An 18,929-nucleotide genomic window follows, 5' to 3' on the forward strand; every position below is an offset into this window, starting at 1 on the left:
GCATCTCATGCCCACCTCTAAGTCACTTTTCTATTGTGCTAAAAAATGACTAGCTAGTAACCATTCCTACCATGAAAATGACAAATGGAGACAACTATATGTATTTTAAAGAAAAGGCCTGCTGAGATACATTTTACTTATCAGAACAGGGAATATGGGGCTGCACTCTGGAACTTACCACAACGGGACACAGGGCCAACCTATACTCTCTGCCCAGAGCAGGACATCCTCAGGCCAGTCACAGGAGCCAATTACTGTCAGGGCACACTTTCATGCATCTCAAACCTTTAACCTTCCGTTTGAACCTTCTCTTAACTTTAACATAAGAACTGTGTATATTTATTTAAAGTGATTTTTAAAATCTGGATTATTTAAACTGCACAGTCTACTGGCTTTGAATAATGGAAACAACCCAGCATGCTACCAATGGATCAATTCATTGTACATTCCTCGCATGGGCTGAGATCAACTTTTTATCAATGACTTTCTCTTTCAAAGTTTTGCCATTGTAAGTCTCTTTCTTAAGTGATTTTAATAAAATGAAAATTCCTGCACTGTGGTTTAACTGTGCTCCGTTTATCTACTTGGGGAGATGTGTCCTAGCTAATATGTCACAGCAGGGAGGTAGTGGGAAGTGTGGCCTAAAATCCTGCGTAAAGTATCAAATCCCCTTGCTCCATCACTATACAGACTAGAACACTTAAAGCATTATTTCCAAAAATGTGTTTTTGTGGTTGTTGGGGGTGGGGAGCACATGAGGAGGATAGAAGAGAGTGGAGGTAGCAAAGTTTGAACTTTCAAGGACTTAGAGATGTTGGTTGCAAAATGGAATTTATCCTCAAATCCCAAGATTATAGATTTCCTTCCAAATTGCATTCCCTACATGGTTGAGAGAACAGTTGAGAAAGAAAGCACTCTCCATATTTTGATTGACACTAAAAACGCTGTGAAAATAGTTTGGAACTTGATCTCTTCGAGGGAAGGACAATAATCAAACTATAGCTTTTGCCTGCAGCCTTTCTTTCACACTTACTCAGAAATGTTCCGGGAAAAGAAATTCACAGGGAATTCTATTCTCATATATCACTTCTAAAAGGAGAGAGAGGCATTCTCAAGAACACCATCCCCAAACTTCTAAACACAAAGAGAAAAAAAAAATGATTTAATGAATCGCAACACAAAACCATTTCTATCCACGTTATAAAATCAAATTGACTCAGACATCTGGAGCTGGAATCCTTTAATATCCAGGTTTATTAAGAAATAATCAGATTTTCCCTTCTTGCCACATACTACCTAGTCTTCACTTAAGTTCTAGCCATCCATGCCTGGTTTTGCCAAACACATTAGGAGGATTTTACTATTTTAGTTTACAAGTCCTATTAACAGAAGGGACCCATGAATACCAAGAACTTTGTGCTCATGTATTTTTTTTGACCATGTATTTGCCACAGCACTAAAATTCCCCCATCCTTTACAGTCAGCTCTTTCTAAAAGGAATTCCAGGCTACTACCAACGAGCTGCATCGTACTACTGTTTAAGATGCCCAAATATGTCTGACTATCTTGGAATGAAAGCCTATTTCCTTCCTTTCTAGAACACACTTGCAACCTAAGCCTTTTAAAAGCCTCTACTCATAGGGAGGCATGCTTTCAAACAGAAAATAAGATTTCTTAATAAATAGTTCAGTAGGATGCTAAATGTGATTTCTAAAAAAAAAAAAAAAAAACACCCGCCAGCACGCGTGCATTCTCTCATTAGGTTTTATAGGAAACAGATCATGGGAGGCATCTTCTGTCTCAGCAAATATAAGATCAGTTACATTAACCCAGCCAGTACTAAATGCCAGTGCTCTTTCCACCTCTGACCTTCTTTCCTTGCAGGTAGAAGTCTAGTCTTAAATATTGGTAGCAGAATAAAATAGGAATGCCTTTAGTTAAAAATCATCACCTTTTGGCTTCTCATCAACCTAAAAAGTTATTGACCTTTTTAAACAAAACCTCTCTAAATCTCTGATAATAGAAGATGCAGGAGAGACTGCTGGTGTGAGCAGACAGACACAGCATGGCTGCTAACACTGGCCTATGCCTATCAGGTATAATCTTCATCACACTCCTGAACGAAAGGGTATCTTATCAAAGTTGCTGCGGTCCCTGGTCCCTGGTCCCTGATTATGTCTCTAGAGGATCTCTCCTCTCATCCCAACTCTAAGAACAGAACTTGAAATCGCATCCTGTTTTGTCTTCCGGGAACATCTGCAGGGCAGCAAAACACAGTCTGGCTCTGAGAATTTGCATGTTTATTGGCTCTTACAACCTTGCGTCTCCAGCTACCTTGGCCGGGAATGTGGACTGAAACCCAGAGAAAGTCCCCACGCTCTCTGGAAGCGATTAAAAGAAAGCCCTCCGTGCCTTACCTCGCAGGCTGAAACTTCTTCCCGGGGACTAAGTCGGAAAGGAAGGACTGATTTCTTGAAGCAGGAGCGCAGCAAGAGGGCAGGCAGGCAGGCAGCCTAATACACACTGCTCTATTCAATAAAACTACAGACCGCCCTTCCTTAGCCCCTCCCAGAAGTCCCTGCTAAGTGAACACACATCCCCTATGTTTACAGTCGGCATCGGTGGTATGCATTGTCCTGTAGTTTTTCTAATAGGCAGCCAATGACGACACCCCAGCCGAGGTGGATGCAGCCTGCCTGTGAGATGCCTGTCATTCCCTAGGCATGCTCAGGAAATCACTCATCAGAAAAACCAAGACCTAAAAAGCTCTGAAACTGCGCGCAGGCTGCCAAAACCAGCCTGCTACATGCCCTTTTTTGGTTATCCTTAGCAGGGCCTCTGGAAGTGAATCCATTGTCAGGAACAATCATAAGAAATGTTAATCTTGGAGAAGGAGGCTGTCTTGTAGAACATAAATGGAACTTGAAAAAGAAAGCACAGTCTATGGAACTTAAACTTAACAGTCCATACGTTTATTGGGGTGGGGGTGGGGAAGGCTTTCTAATTGAGGGAGCCTTGATAGCATATTTCTTTGAAATGCAGTTGCACATACAAAATGAAATTAAACTGTGTATGTAATTTTAAAGCCCAAAATGGCCAGGCCCCGGGTCTGGTGTACAGACTGAATTTTAACCCGAAAGAGGCACAGCCCCTTGAAATATGTCTACTTGGGGTTATAAAAACAACTGAGAAAAAAAGGTGAGGTCGTTTTTAGTAGGTAACGTTTGCCAGAGTAAGCGTGCTGCCAGAAACACAGCGAGGCAGGGTCCTATGGGCTTGGCTATCCTCAGAGCTTTTCCTTTCTCTCTCCTCCCTCCCCTTTGTTTCCTCAGATTTGACAACAAAGATATTGCTAGAAATTGTGCACAGTGGAGAAAGTGTGAAGGGACCCAGCACTGACTTAGGAGCTGGTGTAGATAGATGTGTATGCCCACAGAGATGACACTGATATTCTAGGGACTTCTTGAAAGTACTCCGACCAACTCTTCCCTGGTACGATGTGTGCTATGAGAAAGTCAGCATTAGGATATGGTGACTTACAGTGAAGTTAGGTAGCCTGTGTGTGTGCCCAATCTGCGATCTTGAACTTCTCAATATAGAGTGACTCTAACATCACTCAATTAGTCAGTCATACTCATTTCAGCAGCACCCGATTCCGAGCACCTCGGTGCTAGATCTCTGCCTCATTATTGCTCTGTGTGTTTGGAGAATGTTTCACCATTGATCAAGAATGGTTAAAATATTTTCCTCGCTAATTATAAGTCCAAAATCTTGGTCTTCAAATGTCTTAGATTTCACTGTATAAGGCTTTCCCTCTTTCTGAAGATCTGACTTAGAAATGATCTCTCCTTAGGAAAAAGTCCCTGCCCTTTGTGCCTCACTCAGAAGACTAGGGAAGGGATTGATCCACGTGGATGGCCTCCTTCTCTTCAGCCTTGAAATACTAACAAGCTACCCAGAGGCATCCTTATCAACCCTACACTCATCTCTTTCTTGGGAAGGCTACGCTCTCCCCCCTTCTCAACTGCTGCTGCAGCACAGCCTAAAAAAAGCTACAGCAAAGGCTGCCAGGCAGAGGGAGAGGTGAGCTTCAGGCATCCCAAGTTAGAACGCAGAATGTCCTTTCCCAGGGAAGCAGGATAAATAACGGCTGGTGGGAATAGGACAGTCAATGTTGCGTTTCAAGTACACCCTGGCTCAACCAGGCATTTGTGGAACACACTGTTTATACAATTATTCCTTTGGGAAAATGTTTTCTGATCCCAAACAAATGATTTGGAAATAAATTTTGGGAACACAACCAGTTTGCGCTGCTGGGGACAGGTTGCAAGGATAGAATAATACTTTGTAGTCTGGTAAACTGCTGCACTTGAAGACACTGCATGGCAGACATCAGAGAGTTCTGAAAACAACCCAACGGGTGATATCTGTACGAAGATATGACCTGTGACCAGAGATGTTAGGCCCCCGTGATCACCAGGCAGTATGAGCCCTAACACAGTGAGGCCTGTTTTAATGTGCTGTTTTCCAGGGCCCCTGCTGATTTATATCCTAAGCAGCCTTCTCCCCACTTGCATGAGTAATACCCTTTGGTTGAACAGCAGCAGAGCACAATTTGCAATCTATGAATAAAATAAGCACCAGCTTTCCAGAGGAAAGAAAAGTTGTGCTACAAATGGGGAAAATATTATCAGCAGGAAGCATGGAAAGGACATGCACTTTGCATGGTTTTTAGGAGACAAATAGCGAAATATTTTTAGGGTATGTCTTTAAAAAAGAGACATATGTTTCCCTAGATAAATTCTGAACATGGGGTTTGTGGATGAGCAACTATTCAGTCTATTTTCTGTTTCTGAAAATAGACTTGTTGTGTAGCAACTATATAGTTGGAAGAATAATTTAACAAATTTCATGTAGCAAACACCATAATATAGAAAAAAAAATTTTTTTCATTGTCTATTTACTTAAAATAAGCAGAAATAAAGAAGAAAGGAAAGGGAATAAAAAGAGAGAAAAGAGATATATGTTACCAAACTCTGCCATGGGAAATTTTACTTTAATAATATTTACTTTTTCCAAAGGTCATTTGTAAATGGCACTAAAAATACAGTATTTATATAGGAAATTTCTGCGGAATATATTTCCCATTTGGATCATCCCAGATAAAGAACAGCTTGTCTAGCATAGAATATATCTACCTGATCAAACCACAACAAATTTTTAAAGGCATTTGGAAACATCTGGATGACTTGTATTTTTCTTTTTTTTTTTTTTCCCCAGCTAAAATGAGTATTTGCAATCATGGAGACCAGTAGTGAGCAATTTTATCTCGCTAGTGTGTCAATTTGGGACAAGTAAAAGCAGGCCATACTTTTTTTCCTTCCAAATTAAAATCACCTAATTGAATTCCGCGAAGAATATACATTCTTCTGTTATTGATTTGAACAGATATTTTGAACATCTTAAAAGGCAGAACATACACATAGACTTTCTTTTACTCAAATGAAGTATGTCCAGAAACTTAAGTTTATAAAATAATAAAATAAGATTGGTAGTATGTTGATATAAAAATTGAACAGTGGAGTTCCCGTCGTGGCGCAGTGGTTAACGAATCCGACTAGGAACCATGAGGTTGCGGGTTCGGTCCCTGCCCTTGCTCAGTGGGTTGACGATCCGGCGTTGCTGTGAGCTGTGGTGTAGGTTGCAGACGCGGCTCGGATCCCGCGTTGCTGTGGCTCTGGCGTAGGCCGGTGGCTACAGCTCCGATTGGACCCCTAGCCTGGGAACCTCCATATGCCGCGGGAGCGGCCCAAGAAATGGCAAAAAGACAAAAAAAAAAAAAAAAAAAAAAAAAAAAAATTGAACAGTAAAAACAACAACAACCAAAAAGAAATAAAAAAAAGAGAAAGAAAATTAGACGAAGCATACTTATGAACCTAAATGAAAAAATTAGCATATTGAATCTGACAGTGAAAAAAAAAGATAGGGCCGACACAGTAACAGCCAAAATCTGAAAGTCTATTGATATACATTATCAGCAGTTTAAATGATTTTTTTTTAAAAAGTAGTGAAAAGAAAGAGAAAGATCCATCTCAATAGATAAAAAAAATAATGCTTGGTAAAATTAGTAATCACTTACAAAAAATAAAGCTCTTGAAGAACTAGCAATAGAATCTTTATAAACATAATGAGAGAAATTTGCCAGAAATATACAGCCACAAGCAGATGGAAAGATATACATGCTCTTGAATTGGAAGAAACAACACTGTCAAAATGATCATACTACCCAAGGCAATCTATAGATTCAGTGCTTCGCTATCAAACTACCAACGGCATTTTCCACAGAACCAGAACAAACAATTTCAAAATCTGTATGCAAACACAAAATACCCAGAATAGTCAAAGCAATTTTGAGAAAGAAAAATGGAGCTAGAGGAATCAGGCTCTCAGACTTCAGACTTTGCTACAAAGCTACAGTCATCAAAACAGTATGGTACTGGCATAGAAACAGAAATATAGATCAGTGGAACAGGACAGAAAGCCCAGATATAAAACCATGCACCTATGGTCAGTTAATCTACAACAAAGGAGGCAAAAATACACAATGGAGAGAAGACAGCCTCTTCAAAAATAGCCCTGGGAAAACTGTACAGCTACCTACAAAAGAATGAAATTAGAACACTCTCTAACACCATGCACAAAAATAAACTCAAAATGGATTAAAGACCTAAACATAAGACTGGATCCTATAAAACTCTTAGAGGAAAACATACGCAGAAGACTCTTTGCCATAAATTGCAGCAATATCTTTCTTAATCTACCTCCTAGAGTAATGAAAAGAAAAAGAAAAATAAACAAGTGGGACCTAATTAAAGTAAAAGCTTTTGCACAGCAAAGGAAACCATAAAAAAAAAGACAACTCACAGAGTGGGAGAAAATCTTTGCAAACAAAGTGACCAACAAGGGACTAAACTCTAAAATACACAAACAAACATCACATACAGCCAAAAAAAAACCACACACACACACACACAAACAAAAAACCCACAGCCCAATTAAAAACTGAGTAGAAGATCTAAACAGACATTTCTCCAGAGAAGACAGATAGAAAGCCAAAAAGCACCCGAAAAAATGCTCAACATCACTAATTATTAGATAAATGCAAATCAAAACTACAGTGAAGTATCACCTCATACCAGTCAGATTGGCCATCATCAAAAAAAATCTATAAACTATAGTGCTAGAGAGAGTGTGGAGAAAAAGGAACCCTCCTAACACTGTTGGTGGGAATATAAGCTGGTACAACCACTATGAAGATTCCTTAAAAGACTAAATATAGAACTACCACGTAATCCAGCAATCCCACTCCTGGGCATATATTCAGAGAAAACCGTAATTCAAAGAGATACCCCAGTGTACCTCACAGCATTATTTACAACAGCCAAGACATGGCAACGACCTACATGTCCATCAACAGAGGACTGGATAAAGAAGACGTGGTACACATATACAATGGAATTTACTCAGCTTTAAAAAAGAGTGAAATAGGGAGTTCCCGTTGTGGCGCAGTGGTTAACGAATCCAACTAGGAACCATGAGGTTGCGGGTTCGGTCCCTGCCCTTGCTCAGTGGGTTAAGGATCCGGTGTTGCCGTGAGCTGTGGTGTAGGTTGCAGACGCGGCTCGGATCCCACGTTGCTGTGGCTCTGGCGAAGGCCGGTGGCTACAGCTCCGATTGGACCCCTAGCCTGGGAACCTCCATATGCCACGGGAGTGGCCCAAAGAAATAGCAAAAAGACAAAAAAAAAGGGGGGGGGTTGGGAGTACTAACCAAGACAAAGACATTTTTTAAAAGGAGCTAATGGAATTAGAAGCAAATGTCTTTATTTGCTATGATATGATTATCTATACAGAAATTTCAAGATACTTATCAAATATATTAGAACAAATAAAAGAGTTTAGCCAAATTATTAGAATCAAGTTCAGTATGCAAAATTCCCAAGTTTCTATCACCAGCCATCCCTAATTTTCTAGTGGAAAATTACGCTATTCATCTTAATAACAAAAGTTATTCTGGGAATAAGTGTAACAAAATACGTGCAAGGAAATTATAAAAATGGATTTAGAGACATAAAAGGCCTGCCTAAATGGTAAAATATATAACTTTTATAAATGACAAACCTCAACATTTTAAAGACATAAATTCTCCTCAAATTAAACCGTGCATTTATTAGTCCAACAAAATCCCTACATGATGTATTTTGTAGAGCTTGACAAAACAATCCTAGTCATGTGGAAAAGTAAAGATATAAAAAAAGTACTAAGATATTTTTAGGGAAATTCTAATCAAGATGAAACAAAGAGACCAACAGAATAAAGCAGAAAGCCTGGAAATAGTCCCAAGGAAATGTGAAAACTCAAAATCCTAGAAAAAGCACTGCAGGTCAGGGGGAAATGGTGGCGTAGTCTACTCATGGTAAGGTTACAGACAATGATGTGAAAACAATACAATTAGATTCAGAATTCCCACCCACACGAAAAGAAAGAGACTACATGAAAAAACAAAACTTGAGAATAATTAGGAAAAATTGTAGGTGAATATTTTTAAGATAGAGTATGGCAGGGTTCTTAAACCATAAAAACCAAATGTACAAATGAAAAGACTGAAAAATTCAAGAATATGGTTAAACTGGGCAGATAAAATGCACAACCTCCATTTATCACTGCTCCTTCCCCACAGCTCATCAAAATGATAAAGAAATTTTTTAAAAATCATAAATAAATCCTTCAGGGCAAAGAGTACTGCCAAGGGAAAGCCTGGGAATCTCTGTGGGTGAGGGATGGAGCAGAAAACAGGTCTGGTTGAAAATCTGAGTAAGAAAAACATTTTCTTAAGAAAAAAGAAAAAAGAGAAGGGGATTTGAGGCACTGACCCACAGAAGAAGGCCATGGAGGACAGAGGGCGATTGGAGTGATGCTACCCTAAGCCAAAGAATGCCAGGAACTGCCGGAAGCTGGAGAAGGATTCTCCCCTAGTACCTTCAGAGAGAGCAAGGCACTGCTGACACCTGCATGTCGGACTTCTAGCCTCCAGAACTGTAAGCGGATAAATTTCTGTTGTAATACAGTGAGGCTCCAGATCTTAAGTGGCAAAAGAAGAAAAGAAAATCAGAGTAAGGAGTGGTTAGAAGCCCAAACGTTCCCCTCCCCACCCCCACCCCCAGCCCCACACACCCAGATACACACCTCTCTCTCAACCAGGCAGAGAAGAGGCCATGTGCTGAAAATGAGCTTATAACATGAAAGTCTACTCCATGAACACAGGACCCCCACCCCTTCCTCTGCGGGGTTCCAGGACATCACAATCAGGTTTGTATGCCACAGAAAGCAAACTGAAGGATTTCACTCCAGGGAAGCTGGCATGCCCTGGAAAAGCCCTAAAGGCACAACTTTTGAGGGAGCCCTGAAAGGTCTGGCTTATTGCCTAAGGCCCTTCTGTAAACTGGTGCTTGGGAACGTCCAGTGGGCAGTTTAGCACCTCACCCCTCAATATGAACCTCAAGTTAAGGAACTGCTCTGAAAGACAGATTCAAAACAACAGAAAAAAGAAACTCAGAGAAAAAAGAGGCAGGGTGAGAAGCGGAAGAAAATGTCAAGAAAACTGTAAGTACTATATAACTTCAAGAAAACTATAATTACTATTCTCAGAGAGATAAGAGAAGATATTGTAGCCACGAAACAAGAGAAATATGCTGTAAAAAGTTATTTGCAGAGAATGGGAAAGAACTATTGTAAATCAAAAATACTACGACAGAAATTTATAAGAACTCAATTGAAGAAATGGAGGCTAACGTTTAGAAATATCTTTCAGAAAAGCAGATGGAAAAGAGGAGGGAAAACTATAAGAACATTAAAGAAATTAATCAAATATCCAACATCTGAATGTTCTAGAAAATTGTGGGAAGAAAATTATCAAAGAAATAATACATTAAAATTTCCCCAAACTGAAGGACACAAATTTCCAGATTCAAAGGGCCCACCAGGTGTCCAGTACAATGCATGAAAACATATTTCACTTTGAAATTATCAAGTTCTTGAGGCTGCTCTATCCAAAAGGGAAAAAAGTTGGGGTTGAGAAACCAAGGAGGAAGACAAGGATCAGAAAACAGTGGATGCAAACACACAGCATGGTGAAAGGAAATTCTAGGACAGTAGCTGGTCAAGAAACCAATCAGGAAGAGTTCCTGCGTGGCACAGTGGGTTAAAGATCCGAATGCAGTGGCTTGGGTAGTTTCAGAGGTGTGGGTTTGACCCCTGGCCCAGTGCAGTGGGTTAAAAGATACGGTGTTGCCCCAACTTTGGTGCAGGTCGAAGCTGTGCCTTTGATTCAAACCCTAGCCCAGGATCTTCCATATTCTACCGGTGTGGCCATAAAAAAGAAAAGAAAAGAAAAAGAAAAGAAACCAATCAGTAGAGGTTGGGGTAGAGGGCTCCAGGAAGGATGTTTTAAGAAAAAGTCAAGTAGATAGACTACCTGATAAGTTCTTGGGGAATGCATTTATGATTAAGTACGTAGAAAATAAGTAAATGTAAGATTGAGGTCATTATAATTTCAGGAAAAATAAAATGTATGAGAAAGAAAAAGTGGTCATTGTACACTATACAGTGTGAGAAAAAAATTTACACAGTCATAATTACGCAAATACCACCTACTGATTTCACCAAAACAATGGTGATGCAATTAGCTTCAGAGGATAATGAGCAAAAGCATGTTCGTAGGATGATGGTAGATAAGAGAGCTAAATCTTCATTTGGTTTAGCAGGAAGTCAATAATAAATATCTGCTCTTGAAATGCTAAGAAATGGTAGAATTAATTAGTGTATAACTAAGAACATGAAAGTAAAGACTAACTCCATTCCACACACAATAGTTCATTCATTCACTGAACAAATATTTATTGAGAGTCACCCACATGCCAGGGCCTGTTCTAGGCGTTCATTGTGAACAGAGTACATTTGATGGAGGGAGAGAGAGAAACACATTAGCTAATACATAATATATAATGTCAGGCAGGGGAAAGTGCTCTAAAGAAAAAAACAGGGAAGGAGAGAGAATCAGGAGGTCCTCTTTGAAGAAATGTTTCAATAGAGAGGTAATAAAACGAAGGAGCAAGCAATGAGAGGATCTGAAGGATGGGCATTCCCAGCTGTAAGCACAGCAGGTGCATACGAAAGAAGAGCAAAGACTTCAGAGCAACTGGGGAGAAGTGACCACTAATGGCAGAGCAGATCATCCAGGGCCTCAGAGACACCACTGGGACTTTGGGTTTTGTTCTAAGTCAGGAAAAGTCAGGGGAAGATGTTGCGCAAAGAGAAAAAATGACTTTGGCTGCCCTGGGAAGAACAGGCAGCAAGATTGCAAGGGTGGAAGCAGGAGGGAGCTGTTGTCTCCTCACAGGCACGAGGTGCTTCCTTGGACTAAGGCAGCTGTGGTCAGGGGACTGAGAAATCACAGATGCTTTGGATGAGGGATGGGAGAGAAAGAGGAATCAAGGCGGTCTCCTTTCATGGTCTGAATAGCTGAGTGAAGGGCAGCGTTATTTAATAAAATGGGCACAACTGAGGGAGGTGTGGGTTTTCAGGAGGGGTGGGAATCACGCTAGGCATGTTTTAGGCATATCAAGATGATAAGAGGCATTTAAGTTGTACAGATAGGTAATGGGATGTACAAATCTGGTGTTTAAGGGAGAGCGTGAGGCTTGAGATATACCCCTGAGAGTCATCTGTCTATAGACAGTATTCTAAATGCAGGAATAAGTTACCTGAAAAAATGATGCACACACTGAAGAGAAGAGGTGTGGGAACAGACACCCTATTTAGAGCCAGAAAAGGAGGTTGAGAAGGAGTTGCTGAGAGGCACGGCTCAGGGGGAGGATCAGTTACAGACCGAGGTGAGGTGGATGCTGACTGCTTTTTGTTAAAAGCCACATGTATTATCTGACTTCAAAAATAATGTAGTTTGTGATAGATTGGATTGCCGTAGCCAACTAGTCACTTCCTCTTTGACTAGGATTAAATACTCACGTTCTTCACCTTGTGTTGGTGTAGTGCTCTCAGTAGGAGGACTTGTCCTGGGATTTGCTGTGAACCACAGGTACGGCTGGAAGTGATAACGTGCCTGTTGCGAGAGGGGGCTTTAAGAGGCATCGCATGTTTTGCTTTTACCGTTGAGTGTCTGCCCTTTGCCATGCTAACAGCGAGCCCCATGGAATGGCTGGAGTGGTGTTCCCTCCCCCAAAGATATGTTCACCCAGAATCTGTAAATGTGACCTTATTTGGAAGTGGGGTCTTTGCAGATCTCATTAAGTTAGGGATCTTGAGATGAAATCATACTGGATTATCTACATGGGCCCCAAATCCAATGACAAATGTGTTTTAAGCAAAAGGCGGAGGGAGATTTGAGACACGTAAGGCACAGAGGAAAAGGGGAGGTGAAGGCAGAGCAGAGATGGGGGTGATACATCTAAAAGCCAAGGAGTTCTAAGGATTCCCAGTGACCACCAGAAGCCAGGAGGATGCATGAAACACATTCTCCCTAGAGTCTCCAGAAAAAGCCAGCAACCCTGTAAACACCTTGATTTTGGACTCCTGGCCCCCAGAACCATGGAAGAATAAGTTTCTGTTGTTTTAAGCTACCCAGTTTGTGGTAATCTGTTACTGCAGTACAGGAATCCAATATACCCTAGACTGAGGCTGCTCTTCAGCTTGAGTTCCAGAATAAGGAGACACAGAGAGCTCTGCTGGGCCAGTGAGCTCAGCCAGAACAAGCAGAGTTGCTACGGATCCAGGCCTCATGTAAAAGGAGTAAAAGAGGAGTTCCCTGGTGGATAAGTGGATGAAGGATCTGGTGTTGTCATCACTGTGACATTGGTTTGATCCCAGGCCTAGGAACTTCCACATACCACAAGCATGGCCAAAAAATTAAACAATTTTTTGAAAAGAGCTAAAAAATAAATGGTTGTTAGTGTAAGTTGCTGAGATTTTAGAGCATTTTTTTCAAGAAGCTAATTAATGTCTATACAAAGTAAGAATAAAACTAAAGAAATTTAAAGAAAATTTGGTTACTTCAAGATGTAAAAACTTATGATCAAGAAGAGCCAACGCATACAAAGTAAAAAAAAAAAAAAAAAAAAGCCAAGAGAATATGTGCAATGTATAAAACAAAGGGTTAGAATCTAAAATATCAAAGAATGCCTGAAAATCAGTTGAGGTGGGTGTGGAAGAGACAGTGACACACACACACACACACACAAACTTAATGAAAAATGGGGCGAGGATATAAAACGCCACAGAAGAAAGAAATGCAAAGGCCAAAAACCAAGAATTGATGCTCAAACGCATTAGTAACCAGGAAAATGCAAATTAAAACACTGATAACAATTCACAGCAAGCATATTGGCAAAAAAAAAAAAAAAAAGAAAAAGACACTTTTGAAAAACTAAATGTTAATAACATTTATACATTTTTGGATAAGAAAGTAAATTGCCACATTCACTTTGTGGGGTGATTTGGCAGTACCTAGTGTTTAGCCTATGTATTCTTCATCCAACAATCCCATTTTTAGGTATATCCTCTTGGGAAACTCTCATATTCTTCAGCACATGTAATAGGCAGCTCTTAAAGGCATTGTCTGTAATAGCAGTATCTTTGGCAAAAATCCCAACACCAGTCACTGGGGGAGAGGCTATATAAACTATAGTAGAGGATGAAATACTATACAGCAGTTAAAATGAATGAACTAGATATATTTGATCACGGAAACAAACCGTGTGGAAAAAAAAGCAAGTTGCAGTTGGAATGATTCTATTCGTATGAATTTTTATGAATATGTGTAACAGTAAACTAGGATCTCACCAAATTCAACACAGCAGTTGCCCATAAGAAGGGAGAGAGAATGTTACTGGCCACAAAAACCAAGGAACTTGAAATTTATCTGCAAGGTATAAAAGATCTGAAGCAATTAACAATTATTTGTTAATTCTTCAGAGCATGTACATAGATTTTGTATTATTCTTAAACTTTTAAAAAAAGAAACTGCTTTACAGATGAGAATTCTCACCTATGGGACACTGGGAAAGCCCACTGTCCTCTCGGTCAGTGGTACCCTTTATTCAGGGCCAGTTTGACCAGCAGGGAGAGGGAACTTGCCCTGAATGTGAAGCACTTGACCTAGTCACCCATTTGTCTTAAGGGCTTTGAAACTGTGGAAGCTATAGATACTCTTCAAAGGGCTAACACATTAAGCCACCGTCTGCCTTGGTGCCTTAATGCCAATTGTTTTGTGACTAGGGTGTGACTGAAGTGAAAGCCTGCGCTGATGGGACACAGAAGAAAGAAAGCGGGGCTGGTCTCACAGGGCACCAGGTGGAAGAAGAAGGGCATGATTGTCTGGGATAAATGTGATGACCTCACAGAATGGAAAGAGAGCATGATCACCGAAAACCAGGTGGATGGAGCAAGGACCATCTGAGACAAATGTTATCTTTCCCCACTTCTACCCAACAGGACTGGACAATCCCTCAGCCTCCGTATAAGAAATTCCTGTCTCCCTATATCTGGAGCTGATGGCTGGATGGTTCCCACTCTTCCCTTGCTCCTTTCAGCTGGATTTGCTCTACCCGAAGATAAAGCAAAAAGGTTCCATTCACACGAAATTCCTCTTGTCACTCAGAGCCGAAACTGGATTCTTCTTGGGTAGTTTTGTTCATTCATTCTTTCAGCCACCCTCTGAACACCTATTTAGTGTTAGGTTTAGTGTTAGGCTTTGTGCCTTTTATAATCTTGTAAAAACACTGCACCTGCCTTTAAAGAACCCCTGCTTTAATGGGGAAGCTCACACATGTGCACAAGATGGACCCCCAGATGACAAGTTCTAAGAGAGACCCCCTTGCTCCACATGTGTTTACCCAGCTGTGTGTGTTTCCTCTTCCTGTCCCAGGCTAAAGGAAAGCTATCTGAAATCCAACCAACACCATGTGGTAAGACCTGGTGTCCCCTCCTCGCCAGAAAACAGATCTCTCGTTTCAGGAAAAAAAAAAAAAGCCAATCTCATAATTGGCTTTGCATTGCAGGCATATTTGTGAGGCGTGCAAATAAGCAAACATTTAAAATATTTGATCTATTTTGGGTGAGGTTCTGTAGCTTTGGCCTGGCAGAATGTCATCTGAGAGGCAATGATTTCTCTTGGGGGGCAGACTATTTTTAAGATCAAAAAAAAAAGAGAGAGAGAGAGAGAGAGAAACATATTTTTAAAGAGATGGTTGAGTCTGGTGATACACGGGGAAAGTCAGCTGTTTGGAACAAGCAAATTATGTAACTTAGATGCATCTAACCACAGGTCAAGCTATGCTGGGCTTTGATCACATGATACCTGAGAGAGAGAGAACAAGCGTGTGTGAGACCTGAGATGTCTTTGCAGCTTCGCACTTCTCCTTCCCTCAGGCCGTCCGGCTGCACCTCACCTCCTGCTCCCACATGCTCTCCGCTTCCTCTACTGGTCAGTGCCCTCTGTCTATACACATGTCCAAGGCTTGGGGAGAAATCACTTTGGGTGTTTTTTATTTTGGCTTCACCCTTCTTTTTTTCTTGTGCCAAACTTCTCCAAATAATTCATTTTTGATTGAGTCTCTCCACAGTCCACTCTTCCTCCATGACCTCCCTTCTTCGTGGGCCCTGGACCTTTTGACTCCAGCTCCTCCCTCTTCTGAGCAGTCCTGTCTGACCCCTGTGCAGGGAACTCCCCTGCAGTCTCCCCCAGGCCCTTGAGACCTCTTGGCTCTGCCTTTGTAGCTCCTGCCACTGGTGTCCTGCCCATTGTCTTACCTCTCCAGCCACTTCGGTTTTCCCACTTGCTTTCCCTGAAATGTGGATATTGCCCTTTCCCCTCCCCGCCCCGCCCCAGGCCTGAAATCTCTCCTAGAAAATAATAGTACCTACCTCAGGGAAGATATAAGCATTAAATGAAGTAAAGTGTTTGTAAAGCTGCTTTGTGAACTAAATGCTCATGTACTTATTCATGGGAAAAACATTTATGAAGCACCTTCCCACATCAAAATTTGTCCCACTCCTGGGAGTACGGAGACATTTTATAAGACACTGTACTGCCCCTTCGTGCATGTGCTCACAGAAGTGTAGCAGAGCCGGGTAGGTGTTGCCATAAAAATTCTGTACAGTGAGGCTCACCCTGAGCAACCAGGGAGAGGTCATTTTTACCTTAGTGGGATTTTGGGAAAAAAAAAAAAAAATCCCACTTGTTCTCATGTTCTCAACAATTTACTCTTCTGAGGTGAAAAAAAAAAATTTAAATGCATACTTAGCTTTGAACTTCTGCTTTTGTCATGAATTCCCTTGCTCAGAAATTTCCAATATCATCTTACCACCAAAAGAATAAAGTTAAAACTTGGCTTGGCATTTTACAGTGACCTATAATCACCCCTCTTCTTGTCTCTCTTCCGATTCCCAACACAAACCACTGCTCCTCCCACATCTCCTGCCTCAGTGATTCCAGTCATCTTGTTTCTCCCTCTTAACATTTACCTGAGCACGAAACCTACCTGAAAGCCATCCCTAAAATCTCAGCCCTCAGTCAATACCCGCTTCTCAGACGACCTACAGGACCTGCTGTCAGACCCACTCGTCCTCCATGTATCCATTACTGACTTGACTGTTTGATTTGATTTAGATTTTTACCTCCTAGATTATTAACTGATTCATCAATTATTTAATTAATCGTTAATGAATTAATAACAAACAGATATTTCTTGAGTCCCGGCTGTGTGTTGTCAACTCTATTAGGTCCTAGTGATGTAGGGGTAAATGAGGCACAGAACTTTTAAAAACAGGGGCCATACTTATATTAGGGGCCACATATTATGCTCATTTATAATACCCCCAACACTGCCTTTGGGGGGGCTAGAATTTGTAAGTACAAAGAGAAAGCTATCTTGACAAAACTATTTATGTTCAATTGTATACAACCCAGTACCAAAACTGAGAATTCAAGTGAGTGCTTGGGGAGTGGTGAGTGTGATTGAATCTAGGCCAGGAAGGAACTCTGGAGTCTTGTTGTTGCTGCCCTAATTAAAAGGTGCAGGTGGCTGGGGGAAGGGAACCTAAGACTTTGGTCCTCTCACCTGTGCATGAATACCTCAAACAGAACTATCCATGTATGGACTTTTGGGGACACCTGGTTTTCAAGGTTCTTCTGGAAGGTAGGGAAGCAACAGCCATAATAAAAACAGACAAATGAGTATGACTAGAGTTGATTTAGAAATGAGAGTGCCAACTTAATCTCTTAAGTGAAAGAAAATATATCCCGAGATAGAAAATTGAGGTGGCTGTTTAGACCAAAGCTATTTTCCAATGGGCAGTTCACCTCAGGAGACAGAAGGGAGTATTAGGGAAAGTTGACCCCAAAGCCAAGAGGCTGTTCAATTGGGAGGGATGATTTCACTTCATCCGTTGTGCCTGATAAATTGACCCTCTTTAGGAATATTTCCATCTGCAGAACAAAACTTCAGTGCTGGGAGAACTTCTCGAAAACAATACTGGAGGAACACTGGCATAGTCCTCTTTCTATAGCTCTTCTTTGTGCTTGTCCTACCATCGACATCGAACTATGTCAACTTACAGATCTCAAGTTTGTGTGTTACTTTTAACCACCTATCTCCTCATATTCAATAGGAATCTACGTCCTTAGAAATTACTGCCAGATGAAGACTACCTCTATATCTCTTAATCACTCGACTGAATCGACAATTTCTGGGAAGTTTTCCTTTCAATTGATTATTCACAGTCTGTTTCACTGTCTTTCTCTTTCTTCCTCTGTCTATTCATACACACACACAAGCAAGTACTCATCTCTGTGTCTCAGCGTACAGTATAATGCCTAAACAAAATGTTATGGAATGAAGGAATGAATTTTAGAGAATTCCACTTCCTGATACCATTCCCAAGTTTGGGGATTCTTTTTACTTTGGAAACTGTGAGCTAGGAGAACTTTCAGCAAGAATCCCAATCCAGCACTCTTCTCTTCAAGAAAACTGGTGCTGGGACTGTCAAGTTCAAGGAGACTGACTGGGCTAATCTAGGCCCTAGACACTGAAGCCTTAGAGTGGATTCTATTTGGGGTCAGATGCTCTAGCTTTACCAGACCAGAGTATTAAGGAGAGCTGGGTATGCTCAGGAGAGCCCCCAGCCATTCCTCTCTTCTCCCCCCTCTTCATTTTTTTCTGACTCATGGGGTATGGACTACCCTTTCTTCCTCAATGGAATAATAAAATCCAAGATTCAATAGTAGATTCAGCTGTAGTCCAGCCAGGCTCACTTGGCAATTACCCTGGATTTGGGTCCAGGTCTCCAGCGAATAGGTGAAGTGATACTTCACCTAGCACTGGATTCTGTACATCATTTCCCTTGAGAAACCCAAAGAGAAGGGTGTGTGATGGTGGGGATCCAGGTTGGGTGTTCCCAGGTCCCTGATACATACTATCTCTTTGAGATAGTTTATAAGCTGTAAAGACCTGGTTGCAAATATTTCAAAAGTAATAATAATAAGTCAAACATACAAACAGTGATAACTATGTATACATATATTATGCATTAATTTCTTTACAAATAAATTACATATTTACACATAACATGTATTAATTTGATATATTACTCTATTTAATACATCTATTATGTGTTAATATATTTAATACTTGAATAAGTATAATTAGTTCAAAAATTTTTTAAGTTTTTTGGCCACACCCTGGGCATATGGAAATTCCAAGGTCAGGGATCAAACCCATGCCACAGCAGTGACCCAAGCCACTGAAGTGACAATACAGCTAATGAATCTGCTGTGCCACAAGAGAATTCCAAAGATAT

At 40.8% G+C, this 18,929-nt stretch overlaps 1 protein-coding gene across 16 annotated transcripts in view; it reads right to left on the reverse strand.

The window, feature by feature from the left end:
• Positions 1-18,929, reverse strand: part of CALD1 (caldesmon 1) — a 287,937-nt gene that overhangs the window by 180,705 nt on the left and 88,303 nt on the right. For 6 of the 16 annotated variants that reach the window (XM_021079172.2, XM_005673150.4, XM_085005404.1 and 3 more), the window contains exon 1: positions 2,418-2,510. The exons of the other annotated variants lie outside the window; for them this stretch is intronic. The gene's annotated coding sequence lies outside the window, so the exon portion shown is untranslated. Of the gene's footprint in view, positions 1-2,417; positions 2,511-18,929 lie in introns of those variants that run through there. 16 annotated transcript variants of the gene reach the window in all.

The sequence above is a fragment of the Sus scrofa genome, chromosome 18 (genome assembly GCF_054392235.1).
Source record: "Sus scrofa isolate SSC_HxYL_T2T_F1_AM1 chromosome 18, Sscrofa_HxYL_maternal_Yorkshire_Landrace_v2.0, whole genome shotgun sequence".
Lineage (NCBI taxonomy): Eukaryota > Metazoa > Chordata > Mammalia > Artiodactyla > Suidae > Sus > Sus scrofa.